Source organism: Chrysemys picta, chromosome 13 (genome assembly GCF_011386835.1).
Source record: "Chrysemys picta bellii isolate R12L10 chromosome 13, ASM1138683v2, whole genome shotgun sequence".
Taxonomy (NCBI): domain Eukaryota; kingdom Metazoa; phylum Chordata; order Testudines; family Emydidae; genus Chrysemys; species Chrysemys picta.
In genome coordinates this window covers 40,981,184-41,006,219 of record NC_088803.1, presented here as the reverse complement: position 1 = coordinate 41,006,219, position 25,036 = coordinate 40,981,184, and the positions used below count along the sequence as shown (strand labels likewise).

Genomic DNA, 25,036 nt, shown 5'->3' with positions numbered 1-25,036 from the left:
TCCCTCCTTCATCTGCCCTTTTCTTTATCACAACTGATTAGTCCACTTCCCACCACCATCACCACCTCCCATAGAGTCATAGATTCCAAGGCGAGAGGGGGCCACTGTGATCATCTGTTCAAGTCTGACCTATATAACATGGGCCATAGAACTCCCCGCAAATAATTTCTTTTGAACTACAGCATATCTTTTTAAAAAATCCAATCTTGATTTAAAAATTGCCCAACCACTTGAATCCCCTTGTTCAAGTGGTTAATTACACTCACATTTACAAATGCCTTATTTCCAGTCTGAATTTGTTTAGCTGAAGCTATTGGTTCGTGTTATACTTTTCTCTGCTATCTTGAAGCACCCACTGTCAAATATTTGTTCCTTATATATGTACTAATAGACTGTAATCAAATCTCCCCTTAACCTTCTCCTTGTTAAGCTAAATAGATTGGGAAATAGATTCCCATTTTTAATCGTTCTTGTGGCTCTTCTCTGGCCCGTCTTGAATTTATCAACACCCTTCTTGAATTGTGGACACCAAAACTGGACACAGGATTCCAGCAGCAGTTGCACCAGCGCCAAATACAGAGTTAAAATAACCTCTCGGCTTCTACTTGAGATTCCCCTTTTTACGCATCAGCCCTTTTGACTACAGCATTCCACTGGGAGTTCATTATCCAGCTTGGTCCCCCAAAACTTATTCAGAGACACTGCTTCCCGAGATAGTCCTCACGCTGTCTCCTAACTGGCTCCACCCATCTCATCCATCTGGATCCTTGCAGCCCCTTCTGCCCTTTCTCTATGACTTCTCTGCCCCCAGCAACTGAATGAGCCCCCTTTCCTACTCTCTACAAATTGCCCTGTCACCTGCTTTTGCTGAGGAAAGAGGAGCAGCCAAAGATCAGGGAAGAGAGGGGAAACTGACCTGCCAGGTGAAGAGCAGCTTAGGGAAGATGTATCTGCTCCTCAGCCTGGACTTTCAGAAATCTCGGATTGTCCCAGACAAACTGCTGCCCTTGCCTTCTGTATTTGCTGATTCATTTCTGAATGCATGAGATGAACCTCAGGAAGGTCGGGGTTAAACACTGTGGGGCAGATCTTCAGCTGGAGTCAATCAGCTGTAGTCATTGGAACTATGCTGATTTACACCCGCTGAAGATCTGGGCCAGAAGCTGGATTTTAAAATGATGCCTGGTAACTTGACAACCTATAATAACTTTTGTAATTATGGACCTTGCAACCTCTTCCCATGCTTTTGGATGTTGGAAGGGCATCAGAGAGAAATTCTCTCCCCTTTCTATAGCATTGCATGGCTAGGTCTATTACATGCGGTTGGGGTGGTATCTTCCTCCTATTGCCAAATTCAGCTTGATAGACTGATGGTCTGATGCGATGTAATAAATCCTAAGTGCCTGTATGAATACATATGGCAGAGTATGCATCATATTAGATAAGAATGGCATTTCACGAACCATATAGTTGCAAAGTAGAGCTGACTCTGAGTGATGGAGAGATGAGGACTGTTTTAGGTTAGAATCTAGTGTTCCAAGTGAATATGAAACTATTTGGGATTATCAGTACATTTTTAATTTAAACAAATCAAATTATACTAAATTAAAGATGTATTTAGCCAACATTGTAATATTAAATGCTTAAAAGTGTTAGATGTCTGAGATAAATAGAATAAAACAGCTCGTTTAATCTACAAATTAATCCAAAAAAATAAATTGCATTTTAATTACCTTCATAATGATCAAGCCGAAGCATGACTGGCATATCCCTTTCAAGAGATAGCCAAGCAGCAGAGAAAAGCAACCATTATGGGTCAGATTCAGCTGTCATTTACACCCTTGAAAATAGTGAGTAACTCCATTAAATTCAATGAGCTTATTCCAGTTTGCAATGGCCTAACTGAGAACAGAATTTGGCTCTGTACCTGACGTTAGCCCAACACATTCCTACCCTGTAGATGGCTCTAGTAATGAAAACCTGTCTTGCAAATGACTCATTGTGAGAAGACTGTGCTGTAGATGTTGAAAATCAGGATGATGCATTTGAAAATAAAATTAATCAATATGAAGATGAGGATCAGCAGTCTATCAGCAGAGCTGTTTGATAATAATGAAACCTGAGGAAACAGCCAGCACTAGGGAAACACATGAAATTGCAGGAAATGTCAGTGATAATAATGAATTAGTAACTATTTCAAGACACAGAAGAGACAGAGTTTGTAGACAAAGAAAGGTGAACTAGAAAGTTATGGCACTTGTGAGAGGCCAGATTTTTTGAAAACTTGGCTGTATAAATGTGTATGCAAAATATATGTCTAATTTTCTTCTGCACTTACCCTAATTGTGTATTCAAATTAAACAATTGCCCACGCAAAGAAATTTTATTAGTAATTTATATGCTGAGCTGCTCAATCTGCAATGCAATGGTGGGAGCTGCATGTGCAAACTAGGTTATTCAGTTACCCATGTACCTTTTCCCCCCTGTAAAATCTGGGACAAAATGTTTATCCAAAATTAGGTAATAAATTAAAAGGATTAAAAGGTGGAACAAACGCTCATCAGTTAACATCACTAATTGGTTAAAACAACCAATTATTGACACAATCACTGGTCCTATCTTGCAAGATCTTCTCAGAGATAATGGCTATTCCCCAGCACACAGCAGCTTTAACAACCACCATCCCCACCAGTGCCTCTGGCCAGCACACAGCAGGTTGTCATGGGGCATTTCTTGCTGCAGTCACATAGCTGTATTTATAGACTGCCCTGGCTGGTTACTGGCTTGCAAGCAGAGTGTCAGTTTTGACCTATAAAGCCCTAACTAGGTTGAGAGCTGCCTGTTTAGGTGGCTGCTCGCTATTTGGCACACTGCAGCTGAGGTTAGCAGATATCAGAGAACCCTGGTTTCAAAGAGAGCAAGAGAGAGCTGCTCTTGGAGAATTCACCTGGAAGGAGACCTTAGCTTTGGAACTTGCTGCCCGTGGCCCCTTCTCAGTAGCTCAAATCTGTTGCTCTACAGGGGTGAGCTACAAACTTGTCTACTCCCCAGGTTTTGAGAGCTGGAAAGGTGAGTGGAGTCTTGATTGGTGTACATCAATGGCTGGGATTTGTTAGTGTTTTAATTCCCCTTTGGGGGTTTTGAGAAGACTGCTTCACTTAGTTTTGTTGTACTGGTGGTGTTGGATTGTTTTGTGTATTTAATATATGGCACAGGCTCCTAGAGGCCCAGGATAGGCACTTCTTCATGCTTTGTATAAACTTAAAGAAATGTATATCATGAGGAGCGCAGATAAGTAACTGATGGAAGGGCTCAGAGTTGAATTAAAATATGATTTCAGCTGACATTCATCTGATGAGCCTGAAAGGAAAAAAAACCCAAACAGGAGAAAAAGATGAATTACGAGACACACATACTTGGAGAAGTAACCTAAGGTCACCACTCCATGTGCCAATCTTTCCACATGGCATGAAATCACTGTGTCTTTTTTTTTTTAATTGACTGCTTTGAGGTAGATACAGTTAACTTAATAAATGACAGGTGTCCGCAACTGTAAGCTGATCTTAATTGCAGCGGCAGCATCCAAGAGGGGGAATTCTCCATTGCTAGTGATGGTAAAGAAACTGGCAGTAAGAGGCACAGGGTCTGTTTCCTGTCCTAAATGGCTGCCTACATGGCAGCCATTACTGTAGTATCTGAGTGCCTCACAATCATGAATGTATTTATTCTCAGAGCAGCCCTGTGAGGTAGGAAAGTGCTGTTATTCCCATTTCAAAGATGGGGAACTGAGTAAGAGAAAGACTAAGGGCCAGATTCTCAAAGCCCTTAGGAACTAACTCCCTTTAGGTACCTAACTTCCATTGAAGTCACACTAGGTGCCTATCTGCATCTTTAGGCACCTACGCACTTTTAAAAATCTGGCCCTAAATGACTTGCCTGAAATCACATAAGAAGTTTGAGGTGAAGCAAAGAGTTGAACTCAAGTTCTCCAAGTCCTACTTGCGCTGCCTAACTACTGGGCCAACCTTCCTTCTAGGGCCTCGTTGTTAGGGTGCAACCTGTGATATGCTGTCCTGGGTGGCGGGGGCTTGGCCAAGTGAGGGGATTCACTTTTGGGGTACAGTAGGACTAACTCCGGGTGTCAATGATTTCAGTAGGTGTTCCGACAACTAATACTTTAGGATTTGGCCATCATTTTGTAAGATGTTGGCTGGATGTCTTTATTTATTTATGTATTTTTAAACATTTAACAGTAAACAGTGGAGTCGAATAGTTAATCTACCCTACCCTTCAAAACATAATCCATAGTCAGTAACTCTAGTGTAATATGCAAAATGCAGAAAGTTCTTGGGAATTACAAAGAGACTGAACTGTGATGTGCCACCACGTGGCTGCAGAAGCCACAATCTAGATGTTTGTTATATATTTACTGGATCATACTCCTAAATCAAGAAGCTAGACATCTTCATGGGGACTGATGCTCATTTGCGCTATTGGTATTGTAAAGGCACCTTAAAGCGAATGTGTAACATTTTCAAAAGTTCTATTCAGGCATTTTTGAAAATGTTACCTAGTGTAAATGTAATTTTCACCCACTTTAAAGCTACTTCAATGCTGCCAGGAAGGTACAAAGTACAATTGTAAGTAACATTTACTTGCATGATCTTTAAAATAGTGCTTCTAAAGATTAAATGAAATCCAGGTTCACACATTCCTTGGAATTGTATTTCAACAGTGTTTACTGCTTCCCACATTCTGGCAGCAGTATTGCAGATGCACAACTATATTGCAGAATCCTATTTTAATGCCAAAATAGAAGAATATTTGCCTAGTAAACTGGAATAACCAGGTATTGCCTTTTTTCTTGGGTTTGTATTAAAGGGTTAGTCTGAACTATACATCAAATTGAGCACAGGGGTTTAAAAACCCCTTTATTGGAAGAATGCAAACAATATAGTCTATCTTTTTTTATTTTTATTTTTCATTTTTATTGAGTACTTTTAGGACCTCCGATGACAAAGGGGAAAAAACAGACAAAAATATTGCTTTCAGTCTATTGTAATAAATAATTTGCCTCAAGTTCCAAGTCTGTTGTTAAATGAAATTTGAGGTAATCTTCTAAGCAGAGCTTCAGGGCACCTGTGACTTTTAAATGGAACTATTCTGTTTCTAGGGAAATACATAGTTTTAAAAATTAAGCTTGAGGCTAAAAGCCTCAAACAATAAATCTCTTCCAGCACACTTCTCTGGGGATAAATGTACTATGCAGTCTACAAGCAGGGCACTTGGCCTACCTTTGGGTCTCAGGGAAGCAAGAGTCCCTTTGTCCTTCCTCAAAGTACGGATTCCAGCTGGAGATCCTCTGTGCCTTGTTGAGTTTTCAAAGACTCTAAAACATCTCCTGAAATTACTCCATCTGTTGACTTGGCGGATGTTCTCTAAACAACAAAACGGGTTAGAAAAATGATCATCTAAACATTTTTTGTCAGAAAATGCCATTTTTGCAACATTGCAAAAAAAAACAAACAAAAGTCAATTCCGAGAAAAATTCCTGAGGAGGGGAAATATTTGAAAATGACACTTTTTCATTTCTGAAATAAAATTCCAAAAATTTCTGATTTGGTGGGAATTTTGTTTTGAATTTTATTGGGGTTTCTCCCTTTTATATCTTTATTTTATGACCTGCCAGGAACAGTAGTACATACTATGCTCTACAACTGACATGTCATAGTATGACATAACATAACGGTTAAAATAGTCTAGTTTAGTTTTACTTTAAAATCATTAAGGGCAATTTCTGCTTAGTACTGATGGGTCTAGAAAAGAAGAGACGATATTACAAACAGAAACAGGAGACACTTGGAAATGAGGACGTGTGGCCTCATGGATAGAGCCCTGGCCTGGGACTCAAGAGACCAGAGCTCTATTCTCTGATCTGCCATTGTCTTTGGCAAGTCACTTCCCCTCCCATAGTCTCTCATTGGCCCTCTCCTGTCCAAGCAGTACTCTATTCTTGGTTATTCCTTTATCTTGTTGTTAAAGTCAGTTTACTTTATACTAACCAGAAATTTTCCATATTCAGTGTGTTGTAGATTTTTGTATTGAAAATGCATAATTAGATTGTGGAAAAATTGGAGACTTAGAAGCTGTGTTGGGGACAATTGTAGCTTTTGGCAACCTGTAAGCAGTAAAGTAGTAGGTTTGGACTATGATTCAGGAAAGTATCAATATTCAATGGGACTTGAACACCTGGTTAAAGTTGAGCCTATGCTTAAGTACTACCCTGAATGGATGGACTGAAATATGTGCTTTCCTGAATAAGAACAATAAAATACGATGATTTCCTTTGTCTTAGTCTTGAGTGCCACCCTCCCCAAGCAGAAGAGGTTTTTGGTATTACCCTTTCTCTGCTCCTGCGAGAAGAGTTGGAAGTGACATTAAAATTGGAGCAGCAAGTTTAGACTTCCTAATTCCCTACACCAGCAAACCTTGACAGCATCATGTTATACCTTTGTTTCATTAAAAAAAATCTCAAATGCACCGCAAACACCTCTCCTTTCCCCTGTCCTTCCAACACAAAACTGCTTCCCATGTCTTTGGTCCACATGTGTATTTCCTTGGCTATACAGATGAGTTATTAGTGTGAAATAAGGTATTCCTGTGACCCTGGCAAATCTGTTTAAGGTTTAAACAATGAGAACAAATGGTCTGAAAAGCCTTTTGGAATCAATTATGCCCCTTTACCTTAAACTGTAAAGGGACATGGACCAAATATAGGCTGAATTTTCCCATACATTAAGCCCTATTGTGCTCTATATATAAAGAAGAGATGGGATGGCATATACTGAATATGTTGAAAATGATGTAAAATCAGCTGTGTTCCAGAAGGAACTATACACCACACGTGACAGAGATAGCCCAAGATGGCTGTGTTGTGACTTTGGCTTTGCAGAACTTCTTTGGCCTGCAAAACAAAGACCAGGGTAGTTTTGGATCTGGGTTGTATTTTAATTGAGAGTTTGGATATGAGGTTCTGGTTTGGGGCCCATCTGTCTAAAATCTATAGAACTAGATTCTCCTTTGTAAAGCATGATTAACACCCATGAAGGCATAGGAATTACACTGGTGTAAAACCAGAGTAAATGAGTTCAGTTCAGCCTGTGTTGCTTATTATAATACACATTTTGCTGGAAATGTGGCTGTGTGCCTTATTTATATACACAATCACTGCATATGAATGCATACTTGCCACAATTGCACATTCAGCTGACCTGTTAGTCTGAAATAGCACATGTAAATAAAATAACTATCACTGCAAATGCACTAATTGCACCGGTAAATTAGCCACACAATTGTGTGCACACTTTTGCACATGCAATTTCTTGAAACTTAAAGCCACTGAATTCAATGGAAACTCTGGTTAATCTGGAACCATTTCAAATATATTACAGCATTGTAATGCTTGTGTATCTAGAAAAATAGGTGCAGCATTACTAGATCTGTTATAGGTGGCTGGTATCTTCACATGTTCTTCAGGTTGCCTGCCAGTCATTTAGAACTTTGCTGAAGTTTAACCATGTGGGCTGCAATTACCCATGCCAGGAGTGAGGTTAGGGTTGGCTGGTTTGTTTTCCCAGTGTTAAAAAATAATTCTGCCCACCTTTCACTTGAGAAACTCTGGCACCTCCATGCTTTGGGTAGGGACTTGAATTTTATCAATGAAGAGAGGAAACTGGAAGGGGAAAGGTACAGGAACTGGGAACCAGTGTGGAAGGGAGGAGGGATGGGTCTAACAAGGAACCAGGGTGTTGGGAGAGAACTGGCACTGGCTAGACAAAGACACTGGAACAAGGAGCTAAACAAGGAGGCGACTGAGGCAAGGAGCTGGTGAAAGGGTGGAGCGGAGATGGAGATTGGAGCCCAAGCCAGGGATGGATTTGGGGATTGGGAGCCAGTAGGAGTGGAGGGAGAGACCGATTGGATGAGTTGGGAGGGGGAAAATGAGGTTTGCTGGACAAGGAGACTGAGGGTGGAGCGTTGGAAGTCGGGGAGAATTTGGGACTCTTACAAGGAGCCCAGAGAGGGAGACTGGGATGAGGAGTAGAGACTGAGACTAGTTGGCAAGGAGAATGGGACTGGCAAAAGGAGCTAGCGATGGCAGATGGAGGGGAGTGGAACAAGGACTGGCTGGAGGTGATGGGGTAACAGACAGAAGGGTCTGTGACCAATAGACCACTGTCCTCCAGAGTCTAGAATGGACCCAAGATTCCTGAGTTTTAGCATTCTTCTGCAGTCAGCAATTATCTGTGAAACCCGCTGATGAAGTATGTGTCTCATCCTTCTGTCCTGCTGGTCCACATAGTAATAGTAGGTTATCATCCTCTATTAGTTATTCCATTAACTCAACTGGTAGATATCTATGTGGTGGCTTGAAAGGTCCCAAGCCTACTGATGAACCATGTGGGTGTCAAAATGATGCCATTTGATGGAATTTGGGGGGGAGGTCAATTAGCTACAAAATTACACACAAAAACCACATTAAAAGAACATTGAGGTTTGAAAAACCAAGCACTCAGAAATAGGAAATGTGGGAATTAAAGTTGCCTGTGCAATTTGGCCCCTTTGTGCATAAGCACTATGATATAGTCTTTAATTACAAGGCCACTTTTTTTTCTGTGGGACCCCTGCCTCATTCACTGCACAAGATGGACCTGCTCTTGGGATGAATCAGGGTTCACAAGGGAAGGAGGGAAAGAAGGAAGGAATCTGTTGTCTATAGGACCCCTCCCTCATTTGTTGCAGAATTTTGAAGGTATATAGTGAATGAGGCAGATGATTGCAGGAAGAAAAAGGATAATCTCATGGTTAAGGTACTTGAATGCTGACCTGAAAAACTGGATTCTATCCTTACCTCTGCCACAGAGTTTGTATGTGATGCTGGGCAAGTCACTTTAACCAAATTTTCATGGGTGGTCACTAATTGTTTGTTTCTCGTTTGTTTTGGTGTCTGACCTGAGACCCTGAACTGCAGAAGTGCTGGGCACTCACAACAGCAGCTGAAATCAGTGGGAGCTGTGCTTGGATATACAAAGTATTTTATAATGCTAAGTACTTTTAAAAATCAGGTCCTAGACATCTCAGGTTGGACACCCAAAATTAGTAGAAACTTTCAGGTAAATCAGTTTTTCTTCTTCTGTAAAATGGGGATAATAATATACCCTCATCTGACTTGGATGTTGTATAAAAGTAATGTTTGTCAAGCACTGATACTATAATGATGGCTGCCAGAAAAAAGCCCCAAACAAAATCAATCATTCTGTCTTCAGAGCAAGGTTTGAATAGTGTGCAGTAAATATGGCAGGGGACACACTTTGAAGAAAGAATTAAACAAATTCTTGAATAGATGCTCATTAGTCAAGTACTATTCATTCTGATCACTGTCTGAAGCAGAGGTCCTACAGAAAAAATAGCTACCATGATGCATACACACAAGGAGGGATGAATTAAGTTCCCCAGGCATATATAAATAGGATATAGATTTTTTTTTTTAATACACCCAATGGTAGCGCAATCTTTCTATGAGGGCATTCTTATGATCCACTGCCTTGTATTATGTTTCTGAATGTTACATATTAGAAACACAGAGTAATTATTTTTGCTCATGTATCATAAATGTTACACTACAATTTAGCCAGCTATTGTATTGTGCAGCATCCCCAGACAAATGAATAACATTTTGGTTTCTATCTCATTCAGTATTTAGACATTTATATTATTGACTTACATAGAGGCTGACCGATCTAGCTGTTTTCAGTTTACTTTTCAATGCATTATGACTTTGGTATTTCGGTCAATACGTTGATCATTTATATGACGCCCCATCTTAAACTGTTTAATAAAATGTAAATAACAGGAAGGTATATCCAAAGTCAAAATAACTCATTATTGCTGGTTATACACTCGTCAAAATCCTAAAGGGGCCATGACCTGATTGTAATTTTCCCCTAGAGCCATACAATAATTTTAGCTGCGAAAGGAAATTTTATGGCATGTAAGATTAGCCCACACTAATGCAAGGTCAAAAATAATAGAATCAATAAACAAACTCAATACTGCTAACATTTTGAGAAAATTACTACCAGAAAACAATGTCAACAATGGATTGAAATGGGTCTCCAAAGTTGTCTTATTGATTTCCTTTCAGTTTCATGACAATCTAACTCTTTTTTCCTTTGCAATATGGCATTCTTTTACTTTTTTTCTGCCCCACCCCCAGATCTGCAAATTATAACTGTAGAATATTTTTTGCAATGTTTACTGTTGTGTGTATGGCAAAATGAATGTGATTACGCCTACATTATGGAATAGGAGAGAGCCTCTGATGCCATCAGTAAATGCCTAAAAAGCCATAGACTGGTTTTAAAGGTTTAATTTTGTTTGTGATGAATGAAAACACCAGCACAAAATAGAAAATAAAGTGAAAGCAACTTTTAAGGTCTGTCTGGAACTGTCAGAATCAGGAATATTAAAACTAGAGACAGAAATTCAGTGCTTAATGCATACTTGTTAAGTATTGCATTTCATACAGTTAATACTTTATGCTACCATATAACCCCGAACCACATGAGTTATGCCCATGAAATGAATGAGTTGCAGCCTTAACTTTAAAATGGAGAATGTGTGGTCTAGTGCTTTGAGCCAGGAGCTGACTTCCTGTTCTCCACACTAATCTGATATGATTGTGAGCAAGCAGTGTAATTCTCTGTGTGTTAGTCTAGCTTCCTGTAATAAGGGTATAATATATCTCTCCTATATGTTGTTTGCAATGTGTTAATGTTTATACAGTGCTTTGAGATCTTGGATGAAAGGCTCCATATGAAAACAAAGCAGTAGCATTATCACTCTTTTTGCTTTAATTCTTATTTAAATATGCCCAAAGGTTGAGTACCCCACTTCTACTCTCTCCCCTTACATGGGTGACTGGATGTTTCTGGTTATTTGTATATGTCACATGAAGCATGCCTGGTATGTAGAGCTGAATGAATAGTGGGAGAAAATGCTGCAAATATTCACCTGAATTAAAAAGTATATTTTGATTCAACCCATGTCCGTGACCCTTTCATGTTCCTTTTCAATGAACATTGGAGTACTTCAGCTTTGCTGACACAAATACTCATGGAAAAATATCTTAAGCTCAAAAGCTTGAATATTCATCGAAAGCAAAATTGCAATTGGATTTTCAAATGTAGTAGAGAGATAGTAACATATGATCTGCATAACAAACTAACATACGGTGGGTGAACTGTGACTATTCACAATGAACTGTTCATAAACAATCTGCAGGGCAAAAATAAGGAGTAAACTTGAGAATTTTATTATACGTTTGCAGACAATTCATGACCATGAAAAATTGAATTAATCAAATCTATTATTCATTGCTTATCATTTCTTCAGCTCTCCTTTAAAGTATCCTTCACTAAATTGGACAGCATGCATTTGGATGGCAAAAAGCCAACATTTCCTCAGAGGTCAAATAATAACCACCATTTCACCAGCCTAGACTCTCAGCCACTATGGCCTCGATTTAAGAGACAAGTATCAGAGGGTTAGCCGTGTTAGTCTGGATCTGTAAAAAGCAACAGAGAGTCCTGTGGAACCTTATAGACTAACAGACGTATTGGAGCATAAGCTTTTGTGGACATGAGTCTGACGACGTGGGTATTCAAGATTTAAGAGAGCCTCTCTAAGCACATGCTGAAATGATGCCTATCCTTGTAAAGCAAAATGTCCTGTTACACTAACATATGTGGTTATCCAGTAATTCCATGAGCAATGGGAAAACCTCTTTGTGTGGGACTATTCCTCTTGTACATTTGGAGGTCTGACATTTGCAAGCTATATTTACTGACCAGAGATGGTTTCAAGTTGTGATTGGCATTTTGAAGTCTTAAAGTCAGGAATGTTTGAATCTGGGATTGTAGTTTTTGGGTCCATCTCTAACATCAAAAGTAAAAGTTATTGGGTTTTTGTAGTTTTGTAGTGAATCAACTTTCTCATAGCCTTACAATGGTGTTTGAACAGTTTATGTTCTGAAAATATGTTGTAAGGGGCATCTCCTCCACCATTAGCTTGTGCATGTGGTTTGAGAAAGAGAGTATGTGAGAATGGGAATTGAAACAAAGGTATTGTTGGTGCCACTTGTTACCATTGTTGTGTTGTGTTGTGTTGTAGTGGGTGATTCCACTTGTTGCCATTTCTAGAGGAGGCAGGTGCTGTTAGGTGAGGACTCTGGCAGCTTTAAAATGTACTGGTCTTTTTTTAGACAATGAGGTGTCTCTTCTCATTCCTTCATAGAATACTGATATTACAACATCTTGGATGTGCTGATTTCTCATTGGATTCACTTCATCAGGTTTCACAAGAATATTCTTGTTTTATTTTTCCAATCATTGTGGGCTTGCACACTTCAAAACAAGCCGGAAATCCAAAGCTAAAATCAACTAAAACAATGCCAGTCTCTTCAGGCAGGTGATGTATCATAATTCTACTACATAATCAGAAAGAACACTACAAAAACTAGTAGTGCAATAAGGTGAGTTGCACCACTGTTGATTTGTGTGCATTTAGGTCTAGTCATTACAGTGTTTGTTTATAGCAACCCAATCTAATACTTTTTGCTTTCCTTTTCTCCCCCCCCCCCCCCCCCCCCCCCCACACACACACCTCTCTGAGTTTAATACTTTTGACCATGCAAATGTATTTTGGGTTGAGGCTTAATAATCTTCAAACCTAACTGAGATTTGCTGTAAGTAGAGTCAACTCAACTGATTTTGCTGGAGTTATATCATATGCACCATGTCATACCCTTAGCACTTGAGCAAAATTAATTTGTATTTTTCAGTGGCCATTGTTGATGGGTTCAGCTGCATTTTCTTTACTTTTAAAATTTGTATTTGAGTGAGAGATGAATGGGTCACATTCATCTTCGGTGTAACTCCACTGAAGTCTGTCTCAAGTATTTCTAGGGCATCCTTAACCATAATAGCTAAGTGCTATATACAGTAATTAGGGTTTCCATAGTGTTGTCCATAAAACATAGTGGACTCTGCTCTGTGCTTCTCCAAAGTTCAGCAGTTTTGCATATGTCTTGGGTACAACACAACTCCCTTCCTCCCCCAAACATAATCCTTTTGGGCTTTCTTTTCGTAATAATTATATTAATTATTATTAGGGGCAGATGTATTATGCAGTCCTGATGTGGTCATTGCTGTAGCAACATCTGTGTTTTGCAACAAAAGCAAGTGCTGTGTTCCTTATAAATAGGGCTTAACTTGTCATAAGGGCAGGCTATCAAAAGTTCATTTGAACAAGATGATTTTCTGTGAGCCTGATGCCACCAGCAGCAACAGATGTTTGGACAAACCAGTATTGGCGACTACTCAGTATGCAAGATTTAGCCAACAAAGAACGGTGGAGTTTGTGAATCTAATCAAACTTTGACAGTCACCCAGAACTTGTTTGGAATGCATTTGTCACTGTCATTTTAAAAAAGCCTCCGAAGGGAGTTGTCACATAAAAGTGTGTGGTATGAACTCAGGGACCTAAAAAATCAATCATGGCAATTATTTTACTAAATTATTTTAAACAGTAGTGTGTCCAGAAATCTCTCTGTTAAATGTCTGCTGTCACAGCAACAAGCTGTGCTGTTTCCATCTCTGACCTTTTTCATGTTAAAATGTGTGTCAGTATGTAAAACAGAAATGCTCCATATGAAGATAACTGCAGCACCACTTTGCTTTCCTGAACCAAAGGTCCTGAAGATACATATTTTGCAGGAAATGAGTATAATGGGACAATTCACCATTTCGTAAGGGGGGGGGGAGGTGGAAAATCCCAACAACAAGCAAAGGTTGCTTTTTTCTATGGTTGTTTTGTCATGTTCATTTTCACTGTAATATATTTGAGGGAACAGAATGAAAGACTTAAATGGCACACATGGTGAATAGATTACTTAATGATCAAGTGTGAAATGACCATTAAAGCATTGACCATTTATCCTTAATACTTAATTCAGACCCAAGATCCTAAGTTAAATGAGTTTAGTGGTTTCAGATCAGTACCAAGTGGACAGGAGTCCATATGTCACAGAAATCCAAATCACCATGTGCAATTGAACATCAGCAACGGCACGGACTTAGAACAGACATGGATCAGATTTGTGGATGATGACAATAAGGATGTGAGTAGTTCCCCCAAAGTGGGTTTTGAGAAACATTTATGGACATTTCCAAAATATTCTATCTTTTTTGTAAAGGGTGTTTTAGGGTTGATTGTTTGTTTGTATCATTATGGTTTTGTTTTTCCCCTATGAGAAATTATGGCCTAATATTTTTCCTAAAATTGGATGCAACCATTCCCCTCTTTCCACATCCCCCCCCCCCCCAAAACAAATAAATAAATAAACACTACCACACCAGCAGCTCACTATGGACACTTGGGAATTGTGCCTTCACGTGACCACAACTAGTCATTTCAATGAAATTCCTGTATTCACCTGTGAAAATGTGGTAAGTGCATGTGCCATTTCAGTGCACACAATTAACACACAACTTACTTCAAAATTAGGCATTAATGTTTCACATCTACACAGTTGTCTTCATGCTGAATAACACCAAAAGGAGGTGGGTTGGTGTAAGTCATAATAGCTTCATTTACTCCACTGGAGCTATACCAATTTACACCAACTGAGAATCTGCCCCACCATTCCTTAGGGATTTTAGTCAATAGGTGGAATCAGTGTCATCATAAGAGTGTTTTTAAAGCTACATTAAAAGACATTTGTAAGGCACTTTGTCGTGCCTGGAAGAAGATGCTCTCGAAGTGTGAATTTATTACATTATTTATGTATTTATTTATACATACTATGCCAATATCTGGTCATGATTGGGTCCCACTGTGCAAGATGCTGTACAAACACAGAATGAAAGAATTGACAATGTAACTTAGATGATATTACAAACTTTATGTACAGAAATCACATCCATCATTTCTGGCATGGAAGGAACCCACTCTTCTATTTCTCTTAGTTCTTTGCCTAGGAAGTCATGAATTATTTGGTTGATTAAATTTAACACATCAATAATATCTGTATACTGTTGTGCCTCAGAACTTTATAAAATCAGCTTCTGGGATACCTATTACTGTAGTTATCTGTAAATGTATAAATCTGGTACAGGCAAGTAAAGGAAATGAGTTGTAGTAGCATTTCAGCTACTCTGTTCTTCCAACCCAGTAAAACTCTGGCATTAGAGAGATTGTTATTGTTTGTTACTGGCCAATCTCGTGATATTTTTTCCTGAGTGAATGTATTTTTCTGAATAAGAGAGTGGAAGTACATAAACACTACTCTGGTAACTTGTTTGGTTTCCAAACAAGACTCTGAATCAGTGAAAAAAGAAGCTATGAGGGCCTGTTGCAGCTGAGATACAGATCTAAGATTGTGTAGTTGAGCCAAGGTGCATGTCCCAGAAACCAAATGAGAGTCACAGCTGTGAAAGAGGGCAACAGATTGGCCACATGCAGAACAGCTATTCTGGGATACTTAACCTGAGCAAATGCATACCCAGAAAACCTGTTGTAGAAATCCAAACTTGACCCTGAAATAGCAAAAAACAAAGAATTCCAAAAATATAAAATACCCCACAAAATTAAGTGTGATCTAATTGTTAAAGAATGGAGACTGAATGTCAGGAAATCTGACTTCTATCCCAACTCTACCCTCCAACTTCATTTCTGACCCCTTTTGTGACATTGAGCAAATTACTGAACTGTATCTGTTATCATCTAGACTATATCTTCCCTGAGCAACAGATAAGAACCACAGAAGAATGAGGGCTATTTACGTTTAAACACAGAAAATGGTTCAATTTTTGTCAGCTCCCTTTTGAATTAATCTGATTAAACTGCAGCACAGTCCCAGGCCAGATGTGAACTGTTAGCTCTTCATGCTCTAAGCCACAGTACACAGCTCCTCCCACCTGACCAACCACTGTAAACGTGCTCCATGGTTTGAAAACAGAAGAACAATATCCTTTTCAGAGAAACTGTAACATGTGGAAATGAGGCTTGCAGCAGTAGATTCTCCCTTTTGAGATTATGTGACTTTGCTAAGTAATGAAGGATTGCAGAAAGGTTATAGTCATTCTCTCCCAGAAGCAGGGCCGGCTCCAGGCACCAGCTTACCAAGCACGTGGTTGGGGCGGCCACTCCGGAGAGGGGCAGCACGTCCAGCTGTTCGGCGGCAATTCGGCGGACGGTCCCTCACTCCTGCTGGGAGCGAAGGACCTCCCGCCGAATTGCCGCTGCAGATCGCGATCGCGGCTTTTTTTTTGTTTGGCTGCTTGGGAGGGCCAAAACCCTGGAGCCGGCCCTGCCCAGAAGAGGGTAGTATGAGAATTTCCTGGAAAATAATAGCCACACGGTGGGTGAGGTAATATTTATTTATTTATTTTTATTGGGCTAAGTTCTCTTGATGAGAGAGACAAGCTTTTGAGCTACACAGAGCTCTTCTTCAGGACATTAACAGTATTGTAAATCTGGGATAATACTGGCATTTTCTTCAGGACCTGAAAGAGAGCTCCTTGTAGCTCAAAAGCTTGCCCCTTTCACCAACAGAAGTTGGTCCAATAAAAGGTATTACCTCAGCCACCTTGTCTCTCTAATACCTTTTTTTCTGTGAGTTGAACCTTTACAACTGTAGACATGTATACAGAAATAGGAGCCATTTTTGTTCTCAAAGTTACTGTACCATTTTACATATACAAACACAGTGTGCTCTCTCCTGGAGAATATTTTTAACTGGCTTATTTTGTTGTTGTCATTAGTTTATAAAATAGTAATTCTGACTCACTCATTGATACAGTTGCAGTTGAAGTACAACAAAAAGAAAATCATGAGGGAGAGAGCATATGTATATTTCCTCTATACCAGCTGCAGTAAATTCACCTCATGCCATAGCAGCTAGCCCTGGAGACAAGCAGACTCTAGGGGGCCATATTTTCTAAAGAGTTCAGCTCTCATTTAGGCACCTATATTAAGTGGCTGGGTTTTTCAAACGTGTTCAGCTGTTCACCTGTTCACCCAGGAGCTACTGAGTGCTGAGGGCTTATTAAAATCTGACTCTAGCATTTTAAATGTGCAGTAAAGAGAAAACAAAGCACAGCTGGTATAGTTACATACAAGCAATAATACAACAGAAGTGTTATGCCAGATGTTTTATGTAGGATTTTGAAGCTAGCTAAAAATTTGACCCAAATTTGCAGCCAGCTTACATTTCACTGGGGTTATGTGACATTTTAGACCATGACAGAAGTCCAGACTTGACCCTGAAATAGCAACTGCTATTTAGCTAACTGCGAACATGCTCCCAAGTTTTGAAGGGAAAAGACAAAATTATTCTTCAAAAACATGATTCCATGATAGCTCCTGCACTGAAGATAGTGGAGGGTGGGAGATGAAACTAAACTAGTTTCTTCAGATTAGCCATATACATATCCACTTGAGAAAACTAGTGCAATATGAGTAGTGATCCCTGGTTATTTGGCACTCGTCTTCTAAACCAAATGGCATGTTGGAGATATCACATGCAGGATCAGGTTAGCATGTAGACTGAGCACATATGCTACTTAGTAAAAATAATAGTTTCACCAGATTCACCGAGACCTCCAGGCCGAGAATCTGTTGTCCGGCTGGGTTGTAAGGAAAGCAAATGCTCAGCCCAAGCTTATGGGGATGATACTATGTTAAAAAGGGGGATGCAACCTTTGGTGCAAACTTACGGAAACAATCTGAAGAAAGGCAGAGAATGAAGTAAAATTCAGTGCAAGCCTGGGGCAATGGTATTACTATATGAGGCAAAACCATGGATACTCGGTTTAAGAAAACAGGGGGAGCACCATTCACCCCCTCTACTCTGCTAGTGGAAACCAGCAGAAACTTGGGTAAGGAGGCCCTAGAGTCAAATGTCTACCCAAAGCAGGACTTAGAGCAGCACAAGGCACCTTCACTATGTTTGTGGGTTCCAGACATGGCTGCTGCCTGAAAGTAAGTAGGAGCGGCATTACATTCACTAGGACAGGAAGTGTGGTGCAGTGGTTAGGGTACCAGCTTAGGCTAAAGTTCAATTCTCTTCACCACCACAGATTTCCTGTGTGGTGCTGCTAAGTCACATAGTCTCTCTGTCCCTGAGATCCTCTTTTTTTTTTTTTTTTTTTTTTTTTTTAATGGGGATAGTGGTATTATCCTCACAACACCCCTTTTGAGGTAGGTTAAATGCATTAAAAGATTGTGAGCCATTACAGTAATGGGGACCACATAAGTAACTAAAATACATACATAAAATAGATGTGTAATGACTCTAGAACAATGCCATTTGTCAGATCCTAATCTATTTTTTTTTAGCTAGAAACACTTTCCCATAGGAAAAAGTTTGTGCATTTAACCTGCATGATCTGTAGTTATATAAGTAAAGGGCGTGTGTGTAATATCATAATGGGATATTGCCATGTGTGCCATAAAATTTAAAGTTAGTAATACATAATGCAAGAGCAGGTTTTCTCACTTTATTTCTGTATCTGGAAAGTTCAGCACTGGCACCATATCAATATTTATTAATGCATTGTGAACTAGAACCTGTGACTATTACTCATACTATCTCTTACTTTACAAGCTTCAGCTCAGAAGAATAAAACCACATCTGCTTTTACTCTCCCCATATTTTATTCAATGTTTTAACAGCTTTGCCATAAATATCTCATCCATTATGATTCAGTTGTGACTGTATCAACGTCACATCTCCTGTTTTATTGCTGTCATTACTGTTAAACAACACACTTGTTAATTCTGTTAACTAAGTTCATTGTTCTCACTAGTCAGCAATCTCCATTTGTTGAGTCCACAGCATTATTGGTTGTAAATCAAAACCAGTGACTGATTGAAGCATTTTCCTTCATTTGGAAAATGACAATAAGTTCTACATAAAGGCTGCTTAATAAAAAACCTATTTGAGAGGCCAGGTAATTACTGATTTAGTGAGAGCAGAAATACTGGTATTTGTTCTCTGCAAGTCCCATCATATCAACCAGATGAAAGAGGTGTGAGTATACGCTAAGTTGGGGTGAATTACTCAATACATGTACTTGATGCTATCAATAAAAACAAGATCAGTGAAATGAAGAGGGAATGTTAAGGTATGTCTACACTACCCGCCGGATCGGTGGGCAGCGATCGATCCAGCGGGGATCGATTTTATCGTGTCTAGTCTAGACGTGATAAATCGACCCCCGAGCCCTCTCCCATCAACTCCTGTACTCCACGAGAGGCGCAGGCAGAGTCAATGGGGGAGCGGCAGCAGTCAACTCACTGCAGTGAAGACACCACAGTAAGTCGATCTAAGTATGTCGACTTCAGCTACATTATTCACGTAGCTGAAGTTGCGTAACTTAAACCGATTTCCGCCTCTCCCCCAAGTGTAGACTAGGACTTAGAGAAACAGTCAGATGGAAAACATCTTGCTCAGTTTTATAACTACTTACCTTCCATACTAGCTCTAATGCTCACTACTTCTCCTTGAAGTGGGCAAGCCACATCACCCTTGACATAATCCCTAAGCTTCCCTGCTCCCTCGCAGTAATAGCTTCATTTGGCAGGGAAGTGTTAGGTGAAACTGTCCTAAAGATACCTTGACATATCTCTCTCTTGCTCAGGACTTCTGAGTTCTGGGAAATATTCTTTATGCCATAGGAAATAGTATTCAGAGAGCATTGGAATGTAGTATGATTAAACTGTGCTGTCCATTCCAAAATAATGCATCAAACTCTTCCCCCAACTACTTAGACGCTAAAATATTTCTCTCTCACACACTCACATGCGCCAAAGAATGGTTTGATCCATCCTTCCCTTAGAAGAGCTATTTTAACTTTGAAAACTCCACTGGATCACTGCTTCTTGGATCCAAACTGCCCCGGAGGGCTATGTGCCCACCCTGACCTCTGCCAGCTCTCACTTTGATGAAGTGCTAAGCGTGGTACCTTCTTTGTGTGTAATCACTTTCCCTTGAGAGCTCCCAGCAGCGATTACCCTTTACCTAACAAGTATCATTTCCAATATTTTTAAATAAAACCAGGTTTATTTGACACTGAAAACAGAAAAATCAAGAGTAAATCCAAGTTGAGAACGTAACATGCTCATCACAGTGTTACACTAACTATGAAGCAAACTACAGAGGCTAGATCATATAATTTAAAATCCATTCATTAAGCAGGATTAAAAATCTGTACAATTAGTCTATTTACCTCTGTACTAATCACAGTCTTGCTCCCAGTCTCCTCACTGCAGCAGGGAAGGGGTGCACTGTAGTAGTTCTATCCCTGTTGCTGCTAATGCTCCCTAATGGACCAGAGCAAGCACTCTGATGGGGACATTGAAAGAGCAGAGTCAAGACTCTACCCACCTGCACAAGAGGGTATGTAGCAGTTCTGTGAAGCCTGCAATGTCCCAGCATGGTACACTGGTGTAAGGGATTAAAGAGGCATACATCCCTTGTACCGGCACACAAATGGGTCCTAACTTGGTCCTAAACAACTCCAAGACGTACTAGTAAAAAATTAGTTCTCTTGCCTCCAGTAACTATGCATCTACATCTAGGATTGATAGCAATTGAGATTTGTTGAGCTGCTGTATCTTGGCCCATTTCAAACTGACTTTTGTGCAAAAAATAGAATCTGCCCTTTTAAGGATATGTGAGTCAATTGATTTCACAACATGAGTAAGCCTGTCTTATTTTGAAAAATATGTAGTCATTAGATCTAATTTTTTTTAAGTACAATTCCTAAAGGAAAATATACCTCGCTTATGATTTGAAAGCTGTCTCTTGAGAAATCTTCTATGCCTGGTGATCATTTGAATTCCTTGCAGTCCTTAACTTGCTGGCTGTGTGCTAGAAATCATTTTAAATGAATTGAATAAAATTCACAAGTGTTATGTGCCAGCATATGATGAACTCTTAGGAAATATGACTCAAATCTAGATTTTCTTCTTTTTTATTATAATAAATAGGAATGGACACATGATTTTAATGACACATGTCTGAGTGAGATCTTTTCTTGGCCTGTTATCATTTGGAAGCATGTAATGTGTTGGTTAAGTCAGGTGGTTCAAGATATTCACAAGATTGAAAATTTTTATTTTGCTATATTTCATTGACATTTCCTATCGATACGTAACCTCTACGAACCAAATAGTGCCCAGGGTATGCATGGGTGCAGCTGCTATTGATGCTAATTAGGCCCAATTCTGTAAATAAAATACAATTAAATGTTTTTTCCTGAGATATAGGTATATTCCCATTTTTAACCTACAATAACCCTTTTTCCCCCAGGGGTCCATAAGTGAAGGGTTTGTTCACCCTAACCAACTGCTGAGGTCAATACTAGAATACGCCAAGCAGGCAGCCCTGTCAATGGAACCAGTTCAGATTCAGTACACTACAAAGATCAGGCAGTGTGGCCTAATAGAGCAGTATGGCCTAGCAGGGGGACTAAGGAGACCTTGATTCTATTCCCAGCTTAACCATCAGATAGCCAAAATCACCCAGCAAAGTCTTTTTAACCTCTCCATGCCTCTGTTTCCTCATCTGTAAAATGGGGATAATGATGCTTAACTACGCCGTAAAGTGCTTTGAGTTCTATGGATGAAAAATGCTACATAAGACTAGATATTATAATTAAATCTACCTGGCCACCTTTTGGGGGAACTTAGACTTTTAAGGGGCAGATTTTCAAGTGCTTGGGACCCACAGTCTGGATCAAATTTCCAAAAGGGCTCATCTCCAATTTAGAGACACAAATAATTATCAAAAATGCTCAGCCCCTAGCAGTGACCTTTGTGACACTCCTGTTTAGACTTTCAGAAGATGATACAAAATTGTTCAAAATAGTTAAGTCATAGCAGACTGTGAAGGGTTACTAAGGGATCTCACAAAGCTGGATGACTGGGCAACAAAATGGCAGATGAAATTCAATGCTGATAAGTGCAAAGTAATGCACATGGGGGGGGGGGGGGGAAATAATCCCATTATACATATATAATGTTAGCTGTTACTACCCAAGGAAGAGATCTTAGCCTTTTTGATTGCTTGATTCTAACAGTATGTTAGGAACTATTAGAAAAGGGTTGGAAAATATCATCAAGACAATATATAAATCCATGGTGCACCCAGACATTGAATATTGTTTCCAGTTCTGGTTGCCTCATCTCAGAAAGGGTATAATGGGACTGGAGAAGGGCAACAAAGATGATCAAGGGTATGGAATGGCTGCCATTTGAGGAGAGACTAAAAATATTAGGGCTGTTCAGTTTAGAAAAGAGACAATTTGTAAGGATTTGATAGAAATCTGTAAATCATGAAATGGTATGTGGAAAATTAACAGAGAAGTGTAATTTATCCATTCACATAATACAAAGAACTAGGGGTCACCCAATGAAGTTGCCATGCTGTAGCTTTAATACAAATAAGAGGAAGTACTTTTTCACACAACACACAGTAAACCTGTGGAACTCATTGCCATGGGATGTTGCAATGGCCAAAAGTATAACTGGGTTCAAAAATATATATTCACAGAGGTTAGGTCCATCACTGGCTATTAGCCAAGATGGTCAGGGATGCAACCCATGCTTGGAGTGACCTGAAACTTCTGACTACCAGAAGCTGGGAGTGGAAGACAGGGGGGAGGGATAGCTCAGTGGTTTGAGAATTGGCCTGCTAAACCCATGGTTGTGAGTTCAATCCTTGAGGGGCCCACTTAGGGATCTGGGGCAAAATCAGTACTTGGTCTTGCTAGTGAAGGCAGGGGGCTGGACTTGATGACCTTTCAGGGTCCCTTCCAGTTCTATGAGATAGGAATATCTCCATATATTACTCCACAATTGCCCTGTTCTGTCCATTCCCCCTGTATGGGCCATCACTGGAAACAGGATACTGGGCAAGATGGGCCATGGTCTGATCCAGTATGGCAACTCTTACATTCTTAAGAGCTCAACATCCCGTGTGTGGACTAGAACATCTGGCCACTTATGTTAGTATGTTAATGGGAAATGGGAGCTGAGCTCAATCTATGCCTGTTTTGTCTAGAATTACACTAGATGGTTGTGTTAAGCCTGTGTCTAATTATAAGCACATGAGCTCAAGTACCTTGCTGAATAGTGTACAGAAAGATGCACCTCATTGGGGGCCCATGAAGGTAAGGTACTTCCCACCTACACTAGAGTAAGAGACTCCTCAGGCCAGGCAGGCTAGTCTTTGTTTAAGTTAGTGTGGGTCAGATACAGTATGATCTTTCTTCATTCCCTGTAGCCTGACAGCATATTTTTGTATCCCTTTTTTGCTTAACCACTTTTTGCTGTGATCAACCTCCACTCAGACAGCAGTAATGACTGAGATAAGCAATATGCTCATAGTATAGTAATGCACCGCATATTGTAAAGCAGTCACTGGTAGAATGAATCCTAGTGAGGTTTGAGAGTGGAAAGCGGTCATGGGGAGGGTCTGTTTCTCCCCTCGCCCATGATTGCCCTGTGGGATGGGCTATTCTCAAGGACCCGTCCCTCCCTTCCTGGTCTTAGGTGACCTCTCCATTTCAGTGCTGTGGTCCAAGTCTAAAGCCTTGGATTGGGTCACACCCTCAGCCCCCTATTGTCTTTTTAGCTGTCACTCTGCTTGGGAGAGCCAACTTCTGAAACAGAGATCATGTGGGAGACACTCTCTCTGGTATCACTCCCATGTCTAGTGGGCAAAACAGAGACCACCTCTTGGGTGTGGTGCACAGTGGGGTAGGGCTGCTGTGGGGCAGTTGCCCAACTATGGCTGAGGAGAACCTCCCTGGTCAGCACTGGAGCAGCATTTAAAGGGAAGGGAGACAGGAGTCAGAGCCTGCCTGGGCAGTGAGGCTTTGGTAGGGTTCTGTGTCTTCACTGTTCCAAGTTCAGGGTTTGGCCCAGTGTAACTTCTATAAGCTTTGGCCCAAGAATGTACCCAGCTGAAAAGAAAACTGTTACTTAGGTTGTAAAGAGCCATGTGTATAAATGGGACACCACTCACGTGACTGCACAAAATATGCTTCAAATTATGTCAGTTTAAACTGGGCATTGTTCTTATGCTGTTGCATTGTGGGTTTTTTTTTTTTTCACAATCAATTATTACATTTATTGACAAAGAAATGAAAGAACTTGAGGGTACAGTGGAAAAACAAAGGCCTGCTTTATTCTAAATATCCTCTCAACTATTACGTCTGTTTGTTTATAAGAAGCCTGAAAGCGGCTGCTGTGTCCCTTTGCTGAGATGTTTATGTTTCTGCAGAATTAGTAATTGGAGAGGGAGCGCCACTAATTCCCATTTCCCCATTTGGAACTTACTGCTAGGTAGTGTATCAAATTGAACACAATGTGTAGCTCGGCTCAGTGACAATCAGTTTACCCATTTGTTGGTATTTTTAATTGAATTTAATAATGGAACTAAAGCTGTGTGGAATAGGGTGGCAATTGATTCACAGGGGCCTGTTGGAACCTGTTCTGCACATGGGTTTTGTTTTGAGATTCAGATCTGAATCAGCTCCAAAACTACCAGTGAAACTCAGACAAAACCAACTTCAATCATCCCAAAAGCAACTTCAGTCATCCCAGGCTTGCTATCATCTTGAAATTTGAGCCAGGATGGCTCAGAACTTGATCCAGTCTCTCTAAAAGGCTCTCAGACCTCAACTGACCTGGTGTCAGGTTGTCCTATGATTAAGGCATAGGTCTGAGAGTTCTGGATTCAATTTCTCACTTGTGCGTAAACTTAGGCACGTAATGTAACCTCAGTTTCCCCATTTGCAAAATGGAGTGAATAGTACTTTCCTATAAGGGGTTATTTTTGAGCCTTTAATTCAATCAGATTTATAATTTGTAAAGAACTGAGTTCCTCATATGAAAGGAACTTGTG

At 40.0% G+C, this 25,036-nt stretch overlaps 1 long non-coding RNA gene across 2 annotated transcripts in view; it reads left to right on the top strand.

The window, feature by feature from the left end:
* Positions 1 to 2,665: 2,665 nt before the first annotated feature.
* LOC135975350 (uncharacterized) overlaps positions 2,666 to 25,036 on the top strand; it is a 187,863-nt gene continuing 165,492 nt past the window's right edge. For both annotated transcript variants that reach the window (XR_010592286.1, XR_010592285.1), the window contains exon 1: positions 2,666 to 3,069. This is a non-coding gene — a long non-coding RNA (uncharacterized LOC135975350). The remainder of the gene's footprint in view (positions 3,070 to 25,036) is intronic.